Source organism: Dendrobates tinctorius, unplaced genomic scaffold, assembly GCF_039654945.1.
Source record: "Dendrobates tinctorius isolate UK_male_01 unplaced genomic scaffold, ASM3965494v1 ptg000235l, whole genome shotgun sequence".
Lineage (NCBI taxonomy): Eukaryota > Metazoa > Chordata > Amphibia > Anura > Dendrobatidae > Dendrobates > Dendrobates tinctorius.
In genome coordinates, this window is record NW_027361902.1 from 1,356,326 (window position 1) to 1,379,737 (window position 23,412).

General features: G+C 36.9%; 1 protein-coding gene across 3 annotated transcripts in view; it reads left to right on the plus strand.

Annotated features, from left to right (window-relative positions):
- The first annotated feature begins 849 nt into the window (after positions 1-849).
- MFSD3 (major facilitator superfamily domain containing 3) overlaps positions 850-23,412 on the plus strand; it is a 61,826-nt gene continuing 39,263 nt past the window's right edge. Inside the window, exon 1 of one of the 3 annotated variants that reach the window (XM_073556540.1) lies at positions 850-977. The gene's annotated coding sequence lies outside the window, so the exon portion shown is untranslated. The other 2 variants (XM_073556541.1, XM_073556539.1) reach the window with 2 other exon arrangements.

The following is a 23,412-nucleotide window of genomic DNA, read 5'->3' on the forward strand; positions in this document are numbered from 1 at the left end:
AAGTTCTCCTCATTGTCCTTCACGCTATCTTGCTTGCGCCTGTATGGAGACCTGTGATCTTCCTGGGTATTAGAACCGAGGTTGGCTGCACCCACAGACACACGATCTATGGGTGATACCACCACAGCCAATATATATAATAGGACCATAAACACACGGAAGATGAGAAACACAGTTTTTAAGCCATTTTTAATAGTTTTAATACAATTTTTTAGATATTTTTTTATTGACAATAAATAATTAAAATAAAATGAAAATGAAAATTTTTAAGAACAGTTGATCTTAGGAATAATCTGGTTTATATTTTATGAAGTTTATTTTAATAGCAGCACCACTCTTTGCTCCCCTCCTAAAACAAAAATAAAGAAGATTGTTTGTCAACATAATAATAATATTTTTGACATATTTCTTTTCTAATTTTTCATAACAATTCTTTTATAGCAATCACAGAACCATATATTTAACAGGATATTGTCATGAAAAAGCAGTTTATGGAACCGTCGATCCAACGGCTCTGATACCGGTGAGACGCTGGCGCTCACCACCAGTCACAAGAGAAAACACTGAAACCCGCGACTCCATGAGTTCTACTACCCTGAAAGTCGGGTGACATCGGGTTTATAAAGCATTTTTTCTGCAGTGATAATCTGGATATTTTAGCAACGTTTCTGCTGCATTTTTCATGAAATTTTTACATCATTCTGTTTGTAAGATTTTTATGTATATTTTAGCAAGTGTTTTGGACCATTTTCTTGTTTTATTATGCTATTTATGTGAAATTCCGCCCAAAATGCTGCCCCTCCCCCAGTGATGACCATTATGACATCACATGTAAACAGAACACCCCCATAACTGCTAATGGAAGGGGCTATACATTCCCTGCTCCTACGGCTGATGTAATATCCCTGAGGAAGGGGCCAGGAAGGAGCCGAAACGCGTAGGAGGAAATGAAGGAGGACACTGCTACAACATCCCAGGTGATTGGTGACTCTCGGCAGCGCGGACTGTGGCACACCCTGCGTCCCACAACTTTCTGAAGGTTTCTCCACGTGCGAGTGGTCGGTGGAGGTCCTGCAGCAGCTGGTTCTGGGGTACGCTCATTCAACCCGAAAAAAGGCAAAGTCGCTGATCTCTAGTGATCACTAGTTCTGAGGCTGAGAGGAGAGGAAGGATCAGTCAGAGACAGGCAGCACACACAGGGTTAACAGCTGAAACTTGTTTAAAGGGGCGGAGACCATGTCATGTGACCAGCAACAAGCTGGAGTGATCCTCCAAACATGGCCGCCCCCAGGAGAAGTGAGTGCTGACTGTACATGACTCTCTATACCCTGTATATACTGTCTATAGTGTGCTGTGTATAGTGTATACTGTATATAGTGTGCTGTGTATAGTATATACTGTCTATAGTGTGCTGTGTATAGTGTATACTGTCTATAGTGTGCTGTGTATAGTGTATACTGTCTATAGTGCGCTGTGTATAGTATATACTGTCTATAGTGTGCTGTGTATAGTGTATACTGTCTATAGTGCGCTGTGTATAGTGTATACTGTCTATAGTGTGCTGTGTATAGTATATACTGTCTATAGTGCGCTGTGTATAGTATATACTGTCTATAGTGTGTTGTGTATAGTATATACTGTCTATAGTGTGCTGTGTATAGTGTATACTGTCTATAGTGCGCTGTGTATAGTATATACTGTCTATAGTGTGCTGTGTATAGTATATACTGTCTATAGTGTGCTGTGTATAGTATATACTGTCTATAGTGCGCTGTGTATAGTGTATACTGTCTATAGTGTGCTGTGTATAGTGTATACTGTCTATAGTGTGCTGTGTATAGTATATACTGTCTATAGTGTGCTGTGTATAGTGTATACTGTCTATAGTGTGCTGTGTATAGTATATACTGTCTATAGTGTGCTGTGTATAGTGTATACTGTCTATAGTGCGCTGTGTATAGTATATACTGTCTATAGTGTGCTGTGTATAGTATATACTGTCTATAGTGTGCTGTGTATAGTATATACTGTCTATAGTGTGCTGTGTATAGTGTATACTGTCTATAGTGTGCTGTGTATAGTATATACTGTCTATAGTGTGCTGTGTATAGTATATACTGTCTATAGTGCGCTGTGTATAGTATATACTGTCTATAGTGCGCTGTGTATAGTATATACTGTCTATAGTGTGCTGTGTATAGTATATACTGTCTATAGTGCGCTGTGTATAGTATATACTGTCTATAGTGCGCTGTGTATAGTGTATACTGTCTATAGTGCGCTGTGTATAGTATATACTGTCTATAGTGCGCTGTGTATAGTATATACTGTCTATAGTGCGCTGTGTATAGTGTATACTGTCTATAGTGCGCTGTGTATAGTGTATACTGTCTATAGTGCGCTGTGTATAGTATATACTGTCTATAGTGTGCTGTGTATAGTATATACTGTCTATAGTGCGCTGTGTATAGTGTATACTGTCTATAGTGCACTGTGTATAGTATATACTGTCTATAGTGCGCTGTGTATAGTATATACTGTCTATAGTGCGCTGTGTATAGTATATACTGTCTATAGTGCGCTGTGTATAGTATATACTGTCTATAGTGCGCTGTGTATAGTGTATACTGTCTATAGTGTGCTGTGTATAGTATATACTGTCTATAGTGCGCTGTGTATAGTATATACTGTCTATAGTGCGCTGTGTATAGTATATACTGTCTATAGTGCGCTGTGTATAGTGTATACTGTCTATAGTGCGCTGTGTATAGTGTATACTGTCTATAGTGTGCTGTGTATAGTATATACTGTCTATAGTGTGCTGTGTATAGTGTATACTGTCTATAGTGTGCTGTGTATAGTATATACTGTCTATAGTGCGCTGTGTATAGTGTATACTGTCTATAGTGTGCTGTGTATAGTATATACTGTCTATAGTGCGCTGTGTATAGTATATACTGTCTATAGTGCGCTGTGTATAGTATATACTGTCTATAGTGCGCTGTGTATAGTGTATACTGTCTATAGTGTGCTGTGTATAGTATATACTGTCTATAGTGTGCTGTGTATAGTGTATACTGTCTATAGTGTGCTGTGTATAGTATATACTGTCTATAGTGCGCTGTGTATAGTATATACTGTCTATAGTGCGCTGTGTATAGTATATACTGTATATAGTGCGCTGTGTATAGTATATACTGTCTATAGTGTGCTGTGTATAGTATATACTGTCTATAGTGTGCTGTGTATAGTGTATACTGTCTATAGTGTGCTGTGTATAGTGTATACTGTCTATAGTGCGCTGTGTATAGTATATACTGTCTATAGTGCGCTGTGTATAGTGTATACTGTCTATAGTGCGCTGTGTATAGTGTATACTGTCTATAGTGCGCTGTGTATAGTGTATACTGTCTATAGTGCGCTGTGTATAGTATATACTGTCTATAGTGCGCTGTGTATAGTATATACTGTCTATAGTGCGCTGTGTATAGTATATACTGTCTATAGTGCGCTGTGTATAGTATATACTGTCTATAGTGTGCTGTGTATAGTATATACTGTCTATAGTGTGCTGTGTATACTGTCTATAGTGTGCTGTGTATAGTGTATACTGTCTATAGTGTGCTGTGTATAGTATATACTGTCTATAGTGTGCTGTGTATAGTGTATACTGTCTATAGTGTGCTGTGTATAGTATATACTGTCTATAGTGTGCTGTGTATAGTATATACTGTCTATAGTGTGCTGTGTATAGTATATACTGTCTATAGTGCGCTGTGTATAGTATATACTGTCTATAGTGCGCTGTGTATAGTGTATACTGTCTATAGTGCTCTGTGTATAGTGTATACTGTCTATAGTGCGCTGTGTATAGTGTATACTGTCTATAGTGTGCTGTGTATAGTATATACTGTCTATAGTGTGCTGTGTATAGTATATACTGTCTATAGTGTGCTGTGTATAGTGTATACTGTCTATAGTGTGCTGTGTATAGTATATACTGTCTATAGTGTGCTGTGTATAGTATATACTGTCTATAGTGTGCTGTGTATAGTGTATACTGTCTATAGTGCGCTGTGTATACTGTCTATAGTGTGCTGTGTATAGTGTGTACTGTCTATAGTGTGCTGTGTATAGTATATACTGTCTATAGTGTGCTGTGTATAGTGTATACTGTCTATAGTGCGCTGTGTATACTGTCTATAGTGTGCTGTGTATAGTGTGTACTGTCTATAGTGTGCTGTGTATACTGTCTATAGTGTGCTGTGTATAGTGTATACTGTCTATAGTGTGCTGTGTATAGTGTATACTGTCTATAGTGTGCTGTGTATAGTATATACTGTCTATAGTGTGCTGTGTATAGTGTATACTGTCTATAGTGCGCTGTGTATAGTGTATACTGTCTATAGTGTGCTGTGTATAGTATATACTGTCTATAGTGTGCTGTGTATAGTGTATACTGTCTATAGTGTGCTGTGTATAGTGTGTACTGTCTATAGTGTGCTGTGTATAGTATATACTGTGTATAGTGTGCTGTGTATAGTGTATACTGTCTATAGTGCGCTGTGTATAGTATATACTGTCTATAGTGTGCTGTGTATAGTATATACTGTCTATAGTGCGCTGTGTATAGTATATACTGTCTATAGTGCGCTGTGTATAGTATATACTGTCTATAGTGCGCTGTGTATAGTATATACTGTCTATAGTGCGCTGTGTATAGTGTATACTGTCTATAGTGCGCTGTGTATAGTGTATACTGTCTATAGTGTGCTGTGTATAGTGTATACTGTCTATAGTGTGCTGTGTATAGTGTGTGCTGTGTATAGTGTATACTGTCTATAGTGTGCTGTGTATAGTGTATACTGTCTATAGTGCGCTGTGTATAGTGTATACTGTCTATAGTGTGCTGTGTATAGTATATACTGTCTATAGTGTGCTGTGTATAGTATATACTGTCTATAGTGTGCTGTGTATAGTGTATACTGTCTATAGTGCGCTGTGTATAGTATATACTGTCTATAGTGTGCTGTGTATAGTGTATACTGTCTATAGTGCGCTGTGTATAGTATATACTGTCTATAGTGCGCTGTGTATAGTATATACTGTCTATAGTGCGCTGTGTATAGTGTATACTGTCTATAGTGTGCTGTGTATAGTGTATACTGTCTATAGTGTGCTGTGTATAGTATATACTGTCTATAGTGTGCTGTGTATAGTGTATACTGTCTATAGTGTGCTGTGTATAGTATATACTGTCTATAGTGTGCTGTGTATAGTATATACTGTCTATAGTGTGCTGTGTATAGTATATACTGTCTATAGTGTGCTGTGTATAGTATATACTGTCTATAGTGCGCTGTGTATAGTATATACTGTCTATAGTGCGCTGTGTATAGTGTATACTGTCTATAGTGTGCTGTGTATACTGTCTATAGTGTGCTGTGTATAGTATATACTGTCTATAGTGCGCTGTGTATAGTATATACTGTCTATAGTGTGCTGTGTATAGTATATACTGTCTATAGTGCGCTGTGTATAGTATATACTGTCTATAGTGTGCTGTGTATAGTGTATACTGTCTATAGTGTGCTGTGTATAGTATATACTGTCTATAGTGTGCTGTGTATAGTATATACTGTCTATAGTGCGCTGTGTATAGTGTATACTGTCTATAGTGCGCTGTGTATAGTATATACTGTCTATAGTGCGCTGTGTATAGTGTATACTGTCTATAGTGCGCTGTGTATACTGTCTATAGTGTGCAGTGTATAGTATATACTGTGTATAGTGTGCAGTGTATAGTATATACTGTCTATAGTGTGCAGTGTATAGTATATACTGTGTATAGTGTGCAGTGTATAGTATATACTGTCTATAGTGTGCTGTGTATAGTATATACTGTCTATAGTGCGCTGTGTATAGTATATACTGTCTATAGTATGCTGTGTATAGTATATACTGTCTATAGTGTGCTGTGTATAGTATATACTGTGTATAGTGTGCTGTGTATAGTATATACTGTCTATAGTGTGCTGTGTATAGTATATACTGTCTATAGTGTGCTGTGTATAGTATATACTGTCTATAGTGTGCTGTGTATAGTATATACTGTCTATAGTGCGCTGTGTATAGTATATACTGTCTATAGTATGCTGTGTATAGTATATACTGTCTATAGTGTGCTGTGTATAGTATATACTGTCTATAGTGTGCTGTGTATAGTATATACTGTCTATAGTGTGCTGTGTATAGTATATACTGTCTATAGTGTGCTGTGTATAGTATATACTGTCTATAGTGCGCTGTGTATAGTATATACTGTCTATAGTATGCTGTGTATAGTATATACTGTCTATAGTGTGCTGTGTATAGTGTATACTGTCTATAGTGTGCTGTGTATAGTGTATACTGTCTATAGTGCGCTGTGTATAGTGTATACTGTCTATAGTGTGCTGTGTATAGTGTATACTGTCTATAGTGTGCTGTGTATAGTGTATACTGTCTATAGTGTGCTGTGTATAGTATATACTGTCTATAGTGCGCTGTGTATACTGTCTATAGTGTATAGTATATACTGTCTATAGTGTGCTGTGTATAGTATATACTGTCTATAGTGTGCTGTTTATAGTATATACTGTCTATAGTGTGCTGTGTATAGTGTATACTGTCTATAGTGTGCTGTGTATAGTGTATACTGTCTATAGTGTGCTGTGTATAGTGTATACTGTCTATAGTGTGCTGTGTATAGTGTATACTGTCTATAGTGTGCTGTGTATAGTGTATACTGTCTATAGTGTGCTGTGTATAGTATATACTGTCTATAGTGCGCTGTGTATACTGTCTATAGTGTATAGTATATACTGTCTATAGTGTGCTGTGTATAGTATATACTGTCTATAGTGTGCTGTGTATAGTATATACTGTCTATAGTATGCTGTGTATAGTATATACTGTCTATAGTGCGCTGTGTATAGTATATACTGTCTATAGTATGCTGTGTATAGTATATACTGTCTATAGTGTGCTGTGTATAGTATATACTGTCTATAGTGTGCTGTGTATAGTATATACTGTCTATAGTGTGCTGTGTATAGTATATACTGTCTATAGTGTGCTGTGTATAGTATATACTGTCTATAGTGCGCTGTGTATAGTATATACTGTCTATAGTATGCTGTGTATAGTATATACTGTCTATAGTGTGCTGTGTATAGTGTATACTGTCTATAGTGTGCTGTGTATAGTGTATACTGTCTATAGTGCGCTGTGTATAGTGTATACTGTCTATAGTGTGCTGTGTATAGTGTATACTGTCTATAGTGTGCTGTGTATAGTGTATACTGTCTATAGTGTGCTGTGTATAGTATATACTGTCTATAGTGCGCTGTGTATACTGTCTATAGTGTATAGTATATACTGTCTATAGTGTGCTGTGTATAGTATATACTGTCTATAGTGTGCTGTGTATAGTATATACTGTCTATAGTGTGCTGTGTATAGTATATACTGTCTATAGTGTGCTGTGTATAGTGTATACTGTCTATAGTGTGCTGTGTATAGTGTATACTGTCTATAGTGTGCTGTGTATAGTGTATACTGTCTATAGTGTGCTGTGTATAGTGTATACTGTCTATAGTGTGCTGTGTATAGTGTATACTGTCTATAGTGTGCTGTGTATAGTATATACTGTCTATAGTGCGCTGTGTATACTGTCTATAGTGTATAGTATATACTGTCTATAGTGTGCTGTGTATAGTATATACTGTCTATAGTGTGCTGTGTATAGTATATACTGTCTATAGTGTGCTGTGTATAGTATATACTGTCTATAGTGTGCTGTGTATAGTATATACTGTCTATAGTGTGCTGTGTATAGTGTATACTGTCTATAGTGCGCTGTGTATACTGTCTATAGTGTGCTGTGTATAGTATATACTGTCTATAGTGCGCTGTGTATAGTATATACTGTCTATAGTGCGCTGTGTATAGTGTATACTGTCTATAGTGCGCTGTGTATAGTATATACTGTCTATAGTGTGCTGTGTATAGTATATACTGTCTATAGTGTGCTGTGTATAGTATATACTGTCTATAGTGCGCTGTGTATTGTATATACTGTCTATAGTGTGCTGTGTATAGTATATACTGTCTATAGTGCGCTGTGTATAGTATATACTGTCTATAGTGTGCTGTGTATAGTGTATACTGTCTATAGTGTGCTGTGTATACTGTCTATAGTGCGCTGTGTATAGTGTATACTGTCTATAGTGTGCTGTGTATAGTATATACTGTCTATAGTGCGCTGTGTATAGTATATACTGTCTATAGTGCGCTGTGTATAGTATATACTGTCTATAGTGCGCTGTGTATAGTATATACTGTCTATAGTGTGCTGTGTATAGTATATACTGTCTATAGTGTGCTGTGTATAGTATATACTGTCTATAGTGCGCTGTGTATAGTATATACTGTCTATAGTATGCTGTGTATAGTATATACTGTCTATAGTGTGCTGTGTATAGTATATACTGTCTATAGTGCGCTGTGTATAGTATATACTGTCTATAGTGTGCTGTGTATAGTGTATACTGTCTATAGTGTGCTGTGTATAGTATATACTGTCTATAGTGCGCTGTGTATACTGTCTATAGTGTGCTGTGTATAGTGTATACTGTCTATAGTGTGCTGTGTATAGTATATACTGTCTATAGTGTGCTGTGTATAGTATATACTGTCTATAGTGCGCTGTGTATAGTATATACTGTCTATAGTGCGCTGTGTATAGTATATACTGTCTATAGTGCGCTGTGTATAGTATATACTGTCTATAGTGCGCTGTGTATACTGTCTATAGTGTGCTGTGTATAGTATATACTGTCTATAGTGCGCTGTGTATAGTATATACTGTCTATAGTGCGCTGTGTATAGTATATACTGTCTATAGTGCGCTGTGTATAGTATATACTGTCTATAGTGTGCTGTGTATAGTATATACTGTCTATAGTGTGCTGTGTATAGTATATACTGTCTATAGTGTGCTGTGTATAGTATATACTGTCTATAGTGTGCTGTGTATAGTATATACTGTCTATAGTGTGCTGTGTATAGTGTATACTGTCTATAGTGCGCTGTGTATACTGTCTATAGTGTGCTGTGTATAGTATATACTGTCTATAGTGTGCTGTGTATAGTATATACTGTCTATAGTGCGCTGTGTATAGTATATACTGTCTATAGTGCGCTGTGTATAGTATATACTGTCTATAGTGCGCTGTGTATAGTGTATACTGTCTATAGTGCGCTGTGTATAGTGTATACTGTCTATAGTGTATAGTATATACTGTCTATAGTGTGCTGTGTATAGTGTATACTGTCTATAGTGTGCTGTGTATAGTGTATACTGTCTATAGTGTGCTGTGTATAGTGTATACTGTCTATAGTGCGCTGTGTATAGTATATACTGTCTATAGTGCGCTGTGTATAGTGTATACTGTCTATAGTGCGCTGTGTATAGTATATACTGTCTATAGTGCGCTGTGTATAGTGTATACTGTCTATAGTGTGCTGTGTATAGTATATACTGTCTATAGTGTGCTGTGTATAGTATATACTGTCTATAGTGCGCTGTGTATAGTATATACTGTCTATAGTGTGCTGTGTATAGTGTATACTGTCTATAGTGCGCTGTGTATAGTATATACTGTCTATAGTGCGCTGTGTATAGTATATACTGTCTATAGTGTGCTGTGTATAGTATATACTGTCTATAGTGTGCTGTGTATAGTGTATACTGTCTATAGTGTGCTGTGTATAGTATATACTGTCTATAGTGCGCTGTGTATAGTGTATACTGTCTATAGTGTGCTGTGTATAGTATATACTGTCTATAGTGCGCTGTGTATAGTGTATACTGTCTATAGTGTGCTGTGTATAGTATATACTGTCTATAGTGTGCTGTGTATAGTATATACTGTCTATAGTGCGCTGTGTATAGTGTATACTGTCTATAGTGTGCTGTGTATAGTATATACTGTCTATAGTGCGCTGTGTATAGTGTATACTGTCTATAGTGCGCTGTGTATAGTGTATACTGTCTATAGTGTGCTGTGTATAGTATATACTGTCTATAGTGTGCTGTGTATAGTATATACTGTCTATAGTGCGCTGTGTATAGTGTATACTGTCTATAGTGTGCTGTGTATAGTATATACTGTCTATAGTGCGCTGTGTATAGTGTATACTGTCTATAGTGTGCTGTGTATAGTATATACTGTCTATAGTGTGCTGTGTATAGTATATACTGTCTATAGTGCGCTGTGTATAGTGTATACTGTCTATAGTGTGCTGTGTATAGTATATACTGTCTATAGTGCGCTGTGTATAGTGTATACTGTCTATAGTGTGCTGTGTATAGTATATACTGTCTATAGTGTGCTGTGTATAGTATATACTGTCTATAGTGCGCTGTGTATAGTATATACTGTCTATAGTGCGCTGTGTATAGTGTATACTGTCTATAGTGTGCTGTGTATAGTATATACTGTCTATAGTGTGCTGTGTATAGTATATACTGTCTATAGTGCGCTGTGTATAGTATATACTGTCTATAGTGTGCTGTGTATAGTGTATACTGTCTATAGTGTGCTGTGTATAGTATATACTGTCTATAGTGCGCTGTGTATAGTGTATACTGTCTATAGTATATACTGTCTATAGTGCGCTGTGTATAGTGTATACTGTCTATAGTGTGCTGTGTATAGTATATACTGTCTATAGTGTGCTGTGTATAGTATATACTGTCTATAGTGCGCTGTGTATAGTATATACTGTCTATAGTGTGCTGTGTATAGTGTATACTGTCTATAGTGCGCTGTGTATAGTATATACTGTCTATAGTGCGCTGTGTATAGTATATACTGTCTATAGTGCTCTGTGTATAGTGTATACTGTCTATAGTGCGCTGTGTATAGTGTATACTGTCTATAGTGTGCTGTGTATAGTATATACTGTCTATAGTGCGCTGTGTATAGTGTATACTGTCTATAGTGTGCTGTGTATAGTATATACTGTCTATAGTGTGCTGTGTATAGTATATACTGTCTATAGTGCGCTGTGTATAGTATATACTGTCTATAGTGTGCTGTGTATAGTGTATACTGTCTATAGTGTGCTGTGTATAGTATATACTGTCTATAGTGTGCTGTGTATAGTATATACTGTCTATAGTGCGCTGTGTATAGTATATACTGTCTATAGTGCGCTGTGTATAGTATATACTGTCTATGGTGTGCTGTGTATAGTATATGTCTATAGTGTGCTGTGTATAGTATATACTGTCTATAGTGTGCTGTGTATAGTATATACTGTCTATAGTGTGCTGTGTATAGTATATACTGTCTATAGTGTGCTGTGTATAGTGTATACTGTCTATAGTGCGCTGTGTATAGTGTATACTGTCTATAGTGCGCTGTGTATACTGTCTATAGTGTGCTGTGTATAGTGTATACTGTCTATAGTGTGCTGTGTATAGTATATACTGTCTATAGTGCGCTGTGTATAGTGTATACTGTCTATAGTGTGCTGTGTATAGTGTATACTGTCTATAGTGTGCTGTGTATAGTGTATACTGTCTATAGTGCGCTGTGTATAGTATATACTGTCTATAGTGTGATGTGTATAGTGTATACTGTCTATAGTGTGCTGTGTATAGTATATACTGTCTATAGTGCGCTGTGTATACTGTCTATAGTGTGCTGTGTATAGTATATACTGTCTATAGTGTGCTGTGTATAGTATATACTGTCTATAGTGTGCTGTGTATAGTATGTACTGTCTATAGTGCGCTGTGTATAGTGTATACTGTCTATAGTGCGCTGTGTATAGTATATACTGTTTATAGTGCGCTGTGTACAGTGTATACTGTCTATAGTGCGCTGTGTATAGTATATACTGTCTATAGTGTGCTGTGTATAGTGTATACTGTCTATAGTGTGCTGTGTATAGTATATACTGTCTATAGTGCGCTGTGTATAGTATATACTGTCTATAGTGCGCTGTGTATACTGTCTATAGTGTGCTGTGTATAGTATATACTGTCTATAGTGCGCTGTGTATACTGTCTATAGTGTGCTGTGTATAGTGTATACTGTCTATAGTGTGCTGTGTATAGTATATACTGTCTATAGTGTGCAGTGTATAGTGTATACTGTCTATAGTGTGCTGTGTATAGTATATACTGTCTATAGTGCGCTGTGTATACTGTCTATAGTGTGCTGTGTATAGTGTATACTGTCTATAGTGTGCTGTGTATAGTATATACTGTCTATAGTGTGCAGTGTATAGTATATACTGTCTATAGTGTGCTGTGTATAGTATATACTGTTTATAGTGCGCTGTGTATAGTATATACTGTCTATAGTGTGCTGTGTATAGTATATACTGTCTATAGTGTGCTGTGTATAGTATATACTGTCTATAGTGTGCTGTGTATAGTGTGTACTGTCTATAGTGCGCTGTGTATACTGTCTATAGTGCGCTGTGTATAGTGTATAGTGTGCTGTGTATAGTATATACTGTCTATAGTGTGCTGTGTATAGTATATACTGTCTATAGTGCGCTGTGTATAGTGTGTACTGTCTATAGTGCGCTGTGTATACTGTCTATAGTGCGCTGTGTATACTGTCTATAGTGCGCTGTGTATACTGTCTATAGTGCGCTGTGTATACTGTCTATAGTGCGCTGTGTATACTGTCTATAGTGTGCTGTGTATACTGTCTATAGTGTGCTGTGTATAGTATATACTGTCTATAGTGTGCTGTGTATAGTATATACTGTCTATAGTGTGCTGTGTATACTGTCTATAGTGTGCTGTGTATAGTATATACTGTCTATAGTGTGCTGTGTATAGTGTATACTGTCTATAGTGTGCTGTGTATAGTGTATACTGTCTATAGTGTGCTGTGTATAGTGTGTACTGTCTATAGTGCGCTGTGTATAGTATATACTGTCTATAGTGTGCTGTGTATAGTATATACTGTCTATAGTGTGCTGTGTATAGTATATACTGTCTATAGTGTGCTGTGTATAGTATATACTGGCTATAGTGTGCTGTGTATACTGTCTATAGTGTGCTGTGTATAGTATATACTGTCTATAGTGCGCTGTGTATAGTATATACTGTCTATAGTGCGCTGTGTATAGTATATACTGTCTATAGTGTGCTGTGTATAGTGTATACTGTCTATAGTGTGCTGTGTATAGTGTATACTGTCTATAGTGTGCTGTGTATAGTGTATACTGTCTATAGTGTGCTGTGTATAGTATATACTGTCTATAGTGTGCTGTGTATAGTATATACTGTCTATAGTGTGCTGTGTATAGTATATACTGTCTATAGTGTGCTGTGTAGACTGTCTATAGTGTGCTGTGTATAGTATATACTGTCTATAGTGTGCTGTGTATAGTATATACTGTCTATAGTGTGCTGTGTATACTGTCTATAGTGTGCTGTGTATAGTATATACTGTCTATAGTGCGCTGTGTATAGTATATACTGTCTATAGTGCGCTGTGTATAGTATATACTGTCTATAGTGTGCTGTGTATAGTGTATACTGTCTATAGTGCGCTGTGTATAGTGTATACTGTCTATAGTGCGCTGTGTATAGTGTATACTGTCTATAGTGTGCTGTGTATAGTGTATACTGTCTATAGTGTGCTGTGTATAGTATATACTGTCTATAGTGCGCTGTGTATACTGTCTATCGTGCGCTGTGTATACTGTCTATAGTGCGCTGTGTATACTGTCTATAGTGCGCTGTGTATACTGTCTATAGTGCGCTGTGTATACTGTCTATAGTGCGCTGTGTATACTGTCTATAGTGTGCTGTGTATAGTATATACTGTCTATAGTGTGCTGTGTATACTGTCTATAGTGTGCTGTGTATAGTATATACTGTCTATAGTGTGCTGTGTATAGTGTGTACTGTCTATAGTGCGCTGTGTATGCTGTCTATAGTGTGCTGTGTATACTGTCTATAGTGTGCTGTGTATACTGTCTATAGTGTGCTGTGTATAGTGTGTACTGTCTATAGTGCGCTGTGTATACTGTCTATAGTGCGCTGTGTATAGTATATACTGTCTATAGTGTGCTGTGTATAGTATATACTGTCTATAGTGCGCTGTGTATAGTATATACTGTCTATAGTGTGCTGTGTATAGTGTATACTGTCTATAGTGTGCTGTGTATAGTATATACTGTCTATAGTGTGCTGTGTATAGTATATACTGTCTATAGTGTGCTGTGTATAGTGTATACTGTCTATAGTGCGCTGTGTATACTGTCTATAGTGCGCTGTGTATAGTGTATACTGTCTATAGTGCGCTGTGTATAGTATATACTGTCTATAGTGTGCTGTGTATAGTGTATACTGTCTATAGTGCGCTGTGTATAGTATATACTGTCTATAGTGTGCTGTGTATAGTGTATACTGTCTATAGTGTGCTGTGTATAGTATATACTGTCTATAGTGTGCTGTGTATAGTATATACTGTCTATAGTGTGCTGTGTATAGTGTGTACTGTCTATAGTGCGCTGTGTATACTGTCTATAGTGCGCTGTGTATACTGTCTATAGTGCGCTGTGTATACTGTCTATAGTGTGCTGTGTATACTGTCTATAGTGTGCTGTGTATACTGTCTATAGTGTGCTGTGTATAGTATATAGTCTATAGTGTGCTGTGTATAGTATATACTGTCTATAGTGTGCTGTGTATACTGTCTATAGTGTGCTGTGTATAGTATATACTGTCTATAGTGTGCTGTGTATAGTATATACTGTCTATAGTGTGCTGTGTATACTGTCTATAGTGTGCTGTGTATAGTGTATACTGTCTATAGTGTGCTGTGTATAGTGTGTACTGTCTATAGTGCGCTGTGTATAGTGTATACTGTCTATAGTGTGCTGTGTATAGTGTGTACTGTCTATAGTGCGCTGTGTATAGTGTATACTGTCTATAGTGTGCTGTGTATAGTGTATACTGTCTATAGTGCGCTGTGTATAGTGTATACTGTCTATAGTGTGCTGTGTATAGTATATACTGTCTATAGTGTGCTGTGTATAGTGTGTACTGTCTATAGTGCGCTGTGTATACTGTCTATAGTACGCTGTGTATACTGTCTATAGTGTGCTGTGTATACTGTCTATAGTGTGCTGTGTATAGTATATACTGTCTATAGTGTGCTGTGTATAGTATATACTGTCTATAGTGTGCTGTGTATACTGTCTATAGTGTGCTGTGTATAGTATATACTGTCTATAGTGTGCTGTGTATAGTGTGTACTGTCTATAGTGCGCTGTGTATACTGTCTATAGTGCGCTGTGTATAGTGTATACTGTCTATAGTGTGCTGTGTATACTGTCTATAGTGTGCTGTGTATAGTATATACTGTCTATAGTGCGCTGTGTATAGTATATACTGTCTATAGTGCGCTGTGTATAGTGTATACTGTCTATAGTGCGCTGTGTATACTGTCTATAGTGTGCAGTGTATAGTATATACTGTGTATAGTGTGCTGTGTATAGTGTGTACTGTCTATAGTGTGCTGTGTATACTGTCTATAGTGCGCTGTGTATAGTGTATACTGTCTATAGTGTGCTGTGTATAGTATATACTGTCTATAGTGTGCTGTGTATAGTGTATACTGTCTATAGTGTGCTGTGTATAGTGTGTACTGTCTATAGTGTGCTGTGTATACTGTCTATAGTGTGCTGTGTATAGTATATACTGTCTATAGTGCGCTGTGTATAGTGTATACTGTCTATAGTGTGCTGTGTATAGTATATACTGTCTATAGTGTGCTGTGTATAGTGTGTACTGTCTATAGTGCGCGGTGTATACTGTCTATAGTGTGCTGTGTATACTGTCTATAGTGTGCTGTGTATAGTATATACTGTCTATAGTGTGCTGTGTATAGTATATACTGTCTATAGTGCGCTGTGTATAGTGTATACTGTCTATAGTGCGCTGTGTATAGTATATACTGTCTATAGTGTGCTGTGTATAGTGTATACTGTCTATAGTGTGCTGTGTATAGTATATACTGTCTATAGTGTGCTGTGTATAGTATATACTGTCTCTAGTGCGCTGTGTATAGTGTGTACTGTCTATAGTGCGCTGTGTATACTGTCTATAGTGCGCTGTGTATACTGTCTATAGTGTGCTGTGTATAGTATATACTGTCTATAGTGTGCTGTGTATAGTATATACTGTCTATAGTGTGCTGTGTATACTGTCTATAGTGTGCTGTGTATAGTATATACTGTCTATAGTGCGCTGTGTATAGTATATACTGTCTATAGTGTGCTGTGTATAGTGTATACTGTCTATAGTGTGCTGTGTATAGTGTGTACTGTCTATAGTGCGCTGTGTATACTGTCTATAGTGCGCTGTGTATAGTGTATACTGTCTATAGTGTGCTGTGTATAGTGTATACTGTCTATAGTGTGCTGTGTATAGTATATACTGTCTATAGTGTGCTGTGTATAGTATATACTGTCTATAGTGTGCTGTGTATAGTGTATACTGTCTATAGTGTGCTGTGTATAGTATATACTGTCTATAGTGCGCTGTGTATACTGTCTATAGTGTGCTGTGTATAGTGTATACTGTCTATAGTGCGCTGTGTATAGTATATACTGTCTATAGTGTGCTGTGTATAGTGTATACTGTCTATAGTGTGCTGTGTATAGTATATACTGTCTATAGTGTGCTGTGTATAGTGTGTACTGTCTATAGTGCGCTGTGTATACTGTCTATAGTGCGCTGTGTATACTGTCTATAGTGCGCTGTGTATACTGTCTATAGTGTGCTGTGTATACTGTCTATAGTGTGCTGTGTATACTGTCTATAGTGTGCTGTGTATACTGTCTATAGTGTGCTGTGTATAGTATATACTGTCTATAGTGTGCTGTGTATAGTATATACTGTCTATAGTGTGCTGTGTATACTGTCTATAGTGTGCTGTGTATAGTATATACTGTCTATAGTGTGCTGTGTATAGTATATACTGTCTATAGTGTGCTGTGTATAGTGTATACTGTCTATAGTGTGCTGTGTATAGTGTGTACTGTCTATAGTGCGCTGTGTATAGTGTATACTGTCTATATTGCGCTGTGTATAGTGTATACTGTCTATAGTGTGCTGTGTTTAGTGTATACTGTCTATAGTGTGCTGTGTATAGTATATACTGTCTATAGTGCGCTGTGTATACTGTCTATAGTGTGCTGTGTATAGTATATACTGTCTATAGTGTGCTGTGTATAGTATATACTGTCTATAGTGTGCTGTGTATAGTATGTACTGTCTATAGTGCGCTGTGTATAGTGTATACTGTCTATAGTGCGCTGTGTATAGTATATACTGTTTATAGTGCGCTGTGTACAGTGTATACTGTCTATAGTGCGCTGTGTATAGTATATACTGTCTATAGTGTGCTGTGTATAGTGTATACTGTCTATAGTGTGCTGTGTATAGTATATACTGTCTATAGTGCGCTGTGTATAGTATATACTGTCTATAGTGCGCTGTGTATACTGTCTATAGTGTGCTGTGTATAGTATATACTGTCTATAGTGCGCTGTGTATACTGTCTATAGTGTGCTGTGTATAGTGTATACTGTCTATAGTGTGCTGTGTATAGTATATACTGTCTATAGTGTGCAGTGTATAGTGTATACTGTCTATAGTGTGCTGTGTATAGTATATACTGTCTATAGTGCGCTGTGTATACTGTCTATAGTGTGCTGTGTATAGTATATACTGTCTATAGTGCGCTGTGTATACTGTCTATAGTGTGCTGTGTATAGTGTATACTGTCTATAGTGTGCTGTGTATAGTATATACTGTCTATAGTGTGCAGTGTATAGTATATACTGTCTATAGTGTGCTGTGTATAGTATATACTGTTTATAGTGCGCTGTGTATAGTATATACTGTCTATAGTGTGCTGTGTATAGTATATACTGTCTATAGTGTGCTGTGTATAGTATATACTGTCTATAGTGTGCTGTGTATAGTGTGTACTGTCTATAGTGCGCTGTGTATACTGTCTATAGTGCGCTGTGTATAGTGTATAGTGTGCTGTGTATAGTATATACTGTCTATAGTGTGCTGTGTATAGTATATACTGTCTATAGTGCGCTGTGTATAGTGTGTACTGTCTATAGTGCGCTGTGTATACTGTCTATAGTGCGCTGTGTATACTGTCTATAGTGCGCTGTGTATACTGTCTATAGTGCGCTGTGTATACTGTCTATAGTGCGCTGTGTATACTGTCTATAGTGTGCTGTGTATACTGTCTATAGTGTGCTGTGTATAGTATATACTGTCTATAGTGTGCTGTGTATAGTATATACTGTCTATAGTGTGCTGTGTATACTGTCTATAGTGTGCTGTGTATAGTATATACTGTCTATAGTGTGCTGTGTATAGTGTATACTGTCTATAGTGTGCTGTGTATAGTGTATACTGTCTATAGTGTGCTGTGTATAGTGTGTACTGTCTATAGTGCGCTGTGTATAGTATATACTGTCTATAGTGTGCTGTGTATAGTATATACTGTCTATAGTGTGCTGTGTATAGTATATACTGTCTATAGTGTGCTGTGTATAGTATATACTGGCTATAGTGTGCTGTGTATACTGTCTATAGTGTGCTGTGTATAGTATATACTGTCTATAGTGCGCTGTGTATAGTATATACTGTCTATAGTGCGCTGTGTATAGTATATACTGTCTATAGTGTGCTGTGTATAGTATATACTGTCTATAGTGTGCTGTGTAGACTGTCTATAGTGTGCTGTGTATAGTGTATACTGTCTATAGTGTGCTGTGTATAGTGTATACTGTCTATAGTGTGCTGTGTATAGTGTATACTGTCTATAGTGTGCTGTGTATAGTATATACTGTCTATAGTGTGCTGTGTATAGTATATACTGTCTATAGTGTGCTGTGTATAGTATATACTGTCTATAGTGTGCTGTGTAGACTGTCTATAGTGTGCTGTGTATAGTATATACTGTCTATAGTGTGCTGTGTATAGTATATACTGTCTATAGTGTGCTGTGTATACTGTCTATAGTGTGCTGTGTATAGTATATACTGTCTATAGTGCGCTGTGTATAGTATATACTGTCTATAGTGCGCTGTGTATAGTATATACTGTCTATAGTGTGCTGTGTATAGTGTATACTGTCTATAGTGCGCTGTGTATAGTATATACTGTCTATAGTGTGCTGTGTATAGTGTATACTGTCTATAGTGTGCTGTGTATAGTATATACTGTCTATAGTGTGCTGTGTATAGTATATACTGTCTATAGTGCGCTGTGTATACTGTCTATCGTGCGCTGTGTATACTGTCTATAGTGCGCTGTGTATACTGTCTATAGTGCGCTGTGTATACTGTCTATAGTGCGCTGTGTATACTGTCTATAGTGCGCTGTGTATACTGTCTATAGTGTGCTGTGTATAGTATATACTGTCTATAGTGTGCTGTGTATACTGTCTGTAGTGTGCTGTGTATAGTATATACTGTCTATAGTGCGCTGTGTATAGTATATACTGTCTATAGTGTGCTGTGTATAGTGTATACTGTCTATAGTGTGCTGTGTATAGTATATACTGTCTATAGTGTGCTGTGTATAGTGTGTACTGTCTATAGTGCGCTGTGTATGCTGTCTATAGTGTGCTGTGTATACTGTCTATAGTGTGCTGTGTATACTGTCTATAGTGTGCTGTGTATAGTGTGTACTGTCTATAGTGCGCTGTGTATACTGTCTATAGTGCGCTGTGTATAGTATATACTGTCTATAGTGTGCTGTGTATAGTATATACTGTCTATAGTGCGCTGTGTATAGTATATACTGTCTATAGTGTGCTGTGTATAGTGTATACTGTCTATAGTGTGCTGTGTATAGTATATACTGTCTATAGTGTGCTGTGTATAGTATATACTGTCTATAGTGTGCTGTGTATAGTGTATACTGTCTATAGTGCGCTGTGTATACTGTCTATAGTGCGCTGTGTATAGTGTATACTGTCTATAGTGCGCTGTGTATAGTATATACTGTCTATAGTGTGCTGTGTATAGTGTATACTGTCTATAGTGCGCTGTGTATAGTATATACTGTCTATAGTGTGCTGTGTATAGTGTATACTGTCTATAGTGTGCTGTGTATAGTATATACTGTCTATAGTGTGCTGTGTATAGTATATACTGTCTATAGTGCGCTGTGTATAGTATATACTGTCTATAGTGCGCTGTGTATAGTATATACTGTCTATAGTGTGCTGTGTATAGTGTATACTGTCTATAGTGTGCTGTGTATAGTGTATACTGTCTATAGTGTGCTGTGTATAGTATATACTGTCTATAGTGTGCTGTGTATAGTGTGTACTGTCTATAGTGCGCTGTGTATACTGTCTATAGTGCGCTGTGTATACTGTCTATAGTGCGCTGTGTATACTGTCTATAGTGTGCTGTGTATACTGTCTATAGTGTGCTGTGTATACTGTCTATAGTGTGCTGTGTATAGTATATAGTCTATAGTGTGCTGTGTATAGTATATACTGTCTATAGTGTGCTGTGTATACTGTCTATAGTGTGCTGTGTATAGTATATACTGTCTATAGTGTGCTGTGTATAGTATATACTGTCTATAGTGTGCTGTGTATACTGTCTATAGTGTGCTGTGTATAGTGTATACTGTCTATAGTGTGCTGTGTATAGTGTGTACTGTCTATAGTGCGCTGTGTATAGTGTATACTGTCTATAGTGTGCTGTGTATAGTGTGTACTGTCTATAGTGCGCTGTGTATAGTGTATACTGTCTATAGTGTGCTGTGTATAGTGTATACTGTCTATAGTGCGCTGTGTATAGTGTATACTGTCTATAGTGTGCTGTGTATAGTATATACTGTCTATAGTGTGCTGTGTATAGTGTGTACTGTCTATAGTGCGCTGTGTATACTGTCTATAGTACGCTGTGTATACTGTCTATAGTGTGCTGTGTATACTGTCTATAGTGTGCTGTGTATAGTATATACTGTCTATAGTGTGCTGTGTATAGTATATACTGTCTATAGTGTGCTGTGTATACTGTCTATAGTGTGCTGTGTATAGTATATACTGTCTATAGTGTGCTGTGTATAGTGTATACTGTCTATAGTGTGCTGTGTATACTGTCTATAGTGTGCTGTGTATAGTATATACTGTCTATAGTGCGCTGTGTATAGTATATACTGTCTATAGTGCGCTGTGTATAGTGTATACTGTCTATAGTGCGCTGTGTATACTGTCTATAGTGTGCAGTGTATAGTATATACTGTGTATAGTGTGCTGTGTATAGTGTGTACTGTCTATAGTGTGCTGTGTATACTGTCTATAGTGCGCTGTGTATAGTGTATACTGTCTATAGTGTGCTGTGTATAGTATATACTGTCTATAGTGTGCTGTGTATAGTGTATACTGTCTATAGTGTGCTGTGTATAGTGTGTACTGTCTATAGTGTGCTGTGTATACTGTCTATAGTGTGCTGTGTATAGTATATACTGTCTATAGTGCGCTGTGTATAGTGTATACTGTCTATAGTGTGCTGTGTATAGTATATACTGTCTATAGTGTGCTGTGTATAGTGTGTACTGTCTATAGTGCGCGGTGTATACTGTCTATAGTGTGCTGTGTATACTGTCTATAGTGTGCTGTGTATAGTATATACTGTCTATAGTGTGCTGTGTATAGTATATACTGTCTATAGTGCGCTGTGTATAGTGTATACTGTCTATAGTGCGCTGTGTATAGTATATACTGTCTATAGTGTGCTGTGTATAGTGTATACTGTCTATAGTGTGCTGTGTATAGTATATACTGTCTATAGTGTGCTGTGTATAGTATATACTGTCTCTAGTGCGCTGTGTATAGTGTGTACTGTCTATAGTGCGCTGTGTATACTGTCTATAGTGCGCTGTGTATACTGTCTATAGTGTGCTGTGTATAGTATATACTGTCTATAGTGTGCTGTGTATAGTATATACTGTCTATAGTGTGCTGTGTATACTGTCTATAGTGTGCTGTGTATAGTATATACTGTCTATAGTGCGCTGTGTATAGTATATACTGTCTATAGTGTGCTGTGTATAGTGTATACTGTCTATAGTGTGCTGTGTATAGTGTGTACTGTCTATAGTGCGCTGTGTATACTGTCTATAGTGCGCTGTGTATAGTGTATACTGTCTATAGTGTGCTGTGTATAGTGTATACTGTCTATAGTGTGCTGTGTATAGTATATACTGTCTATAGTGTGCTGTGTATAGTATATACTGTCTATAGTGTGCTGTGTATAGTATATACTGTCTATAGTGTGCTGTGTATAGTATATACTGTCTATAGTGCGCTGTGTATACTGTCTATAGTGTGCTGTGTATAGTGTATACTGTCTATAGTGCGCTGTGTATAGTATATACTGTCTATAGTGTGCTGTGTATAGTGTATACTGTCTATAGTGTGCTGTGTATAGTATATACTGTCTATAGTGTGCTGTGTATAGTGTGTACTGTCTATAGTGCGCTGTGTATACTGTCTATAGTGCGCTGTGTATACTGTCTATAGTGTGCTGTGTATACTGTCTATAGTGTGCTGTGTATACTGTCTATAGTGTGCTGTGTATACTGTCTATAGTGTGCTGTGTATACTGTCTATAGTGTGCTGTGTATAGTATATACTGTCTATAGTGTGCTGTGTATAGTATATACTGTCTATAGTGTGCTGTGTATACTGTCTATAGTGTGCTGTGTATAGTATATACTGTCTATAGTGTGCTGTGTATAGTATATACTGTCTATAGTGTGCTGTGTATAGTGTATACTGTCTATAGTGTGCTGTGTATAGTGTATACTGTCTATAGTGCGCTGTGTATAGTATATACTGTCTATAGTGCGCTGTGTATAGTATATACTGTCTATAGTGCGCTGTGTATAGTATATACTGTCTATAGTGTGCTGTGTATAGTGTATACTGTCTATTGTGTGCTGTGTATAGTGTATACTGTCTATAGTGTGCTGTGTATAGTGTATACTGTCTATAGTGTGCTGTGTATAGTATATACTGTCTATAGTGTGCTGTGTATACTGTCTATAGTGTGCTGTGTATAGTATATACTGTCTATAGTGTGCTGTGTATAGTGTGTACTGTCTATAGTGCGCTGTGTATACTGTCTATAGTGCGCTGTGTATAGTGTATACTGTCTATAGTGTGCTGTGTATAGTGTATACTGTCTATAGTGTGCTGTGTATAGTATATACTGTCTATAGTGCGCTGTGTATAGTATATACTGTCTATAGTGCGCTGTGTATAG